This window comes from Mus caroli, chromosome 18, assembly GCF_900094665.2.
Source record: "Mus caroli chromosome 18, CAROLI_EIJ_v1.1, whole genome shotgun sequence".
NCBI lineage: Eukaryota > Metazoa > Chordata > Mammalia > Rodentia > Muridae > Mus > Mus caroli.
Genome location: NC_034587.1, coordinates 425215 through 426948, shown reverse-complemented (window position 1 = coordinate 426948; position 1734 = coordinate 425215). Strand labels below are relative to the sequence as shown.

The window sequence follows — 1734 nt, the reverse complement described above, 5'->3', positions numbered from 1 at the left end:
CCATCCAGCCATCCAGCTTTGCCTTATTGTTGCAATCCCTCTGAGTGCAGGATTGGAGAAAGGTACAAACCATGTCTCTTTCTCATCTGCAGACCACTGCATCACAATTTGAGCCATTTTACTCAGTAGTTGTAAAATAATCACAGTATTGTAATAAAGCAAAAGTAGATAAAGATCAAAACACTGACTGCTCTTCTGTGAAGGTCTTTAGATTTTGACATCAGAGATTATGAAAATAACAAAGGATTTTCAAAAAGGAGAGAGGACCTTTTCAGCTTTTGTGTTGGAGGAGACTACGGTGCAACTTTCAGGTGTCCAGAATCCGGGTTCATTCTATACCAGCTGCCTCCACCATGCCGCCCAAGTTCAACCCCAATGAGATCAAGGTCATGTATTTGAGGTGCACCGGAGGGAAGGTCAGCTCCACATCCGCCTTGGCCCCTAAGATTGGTCCTCTGGGTCTCTCGCCAAAGAAAGTTGGTGATGACATTGCCAAGGCTACCGGTGACTGAAAAGGTTTCAGAATTACAGTGAAACTGACCACCCAGAACAGACAGGCCCAGACTGAGGTGGTGCCCTCTGCCTCTGCCCTGATCATCAAAGCCCTCAAAGAGTCACCAAGAGACAGGAAGAAGTGGAAGAACATTAAACACAGTGGGAACATTACATTTGATGAGACTGTCAACATTGCCCGGCAGATGAGACACCAGCCTTTTAGAGAACTTTCTGGAACTATCAAGGAGATCCTGGGTACCGCACAGTCTATGGGCTGAAATGTGGATGGCCACCACCCTCATGACATCATAGATGACATCAACAGTAGTACAGTGGACTGTCCAGCTAGTTAAGAAGCAACAAGAAAATATTTCAATAAAAGAATATCTGATAACCAAAAAAAGAGAGAGAGAGAGAGGAGAGAGAGAAAGAGAAGAGGAAGAGGAAGAGGAATAGGAAGGAAAGAGAAAGAGAAGGAGAAGAAGGAGAAGAGGGAGGGGGAGGGAAGGGGGAGGAGGAGGAGGAGGAGGAGGAGGAGGAGGAGGAGGAGGAGGAGGAGGAGGAGGAGAGAAGTGAGGCCACCTAGCTGGCTCAATGGACAAAGGCTTGAGGAGCTGAGTTGGGTCCCCAGAACTCCTCACATGTTGGAAGGAGAAAACCCAACTTCCACCAGTTGTCCTCAGTCCTCCAGATAGGTATCATGCATGTTCACACATATGCAGAAAGTAGAACCCAGGAATGTAACTGGGGCGGAGCCCTTGTTTCTCTGGCTCATGGAACTTCAGTCCTTAGCACCAGCGAGAAACACAGAGAGGAGACAGAGTGGAGGAGGAATGAAAAGGAGGGGGGATATCAAATGGGGAGGATGGGAAGAGGAGGCCCTTGTTCTTGTACAAACCATTAAAATCTTCATAGGCCCTACCATCCTGCCCTCTCCCTCTCCCTCTCCCTCTCCCTCTCCCTCTCCCTTCTTTCCTCCCTCCCTCCCTCCCTTGCTCCTATGTAGATCAGATTTTGCTGGCAGCTATTTAAAACATGAAGTTTGGGGTTAATAACATGTAAAATATGGAATCTAACTTATCTAGCCCCCAAGTGACATTTCTACTTCTGTGACCAAATAGCCTCCTGGGTACTAACTTGATTTTGGATGGGGGAGGGAAACAGCAGGAAAACATTTTTTTTTTTTTTTGCACTTTTGTGAGAATCTGGGTAAACTAGAATCTATTCCATTTAAAAACT

General features: G+C 46.4%; 1 pseudogene; it reads left to right on the top strand.

Annotated features, from left to right (window-relative positions):
• Positions 1 to 293: 293 nt before the first annotated feature.
• Positions 294 to 848, top strand: LOC110284473 (annotated as a pseudogene).
• Positions 849 to 1734: the final 886 nt, after the last annotated feature.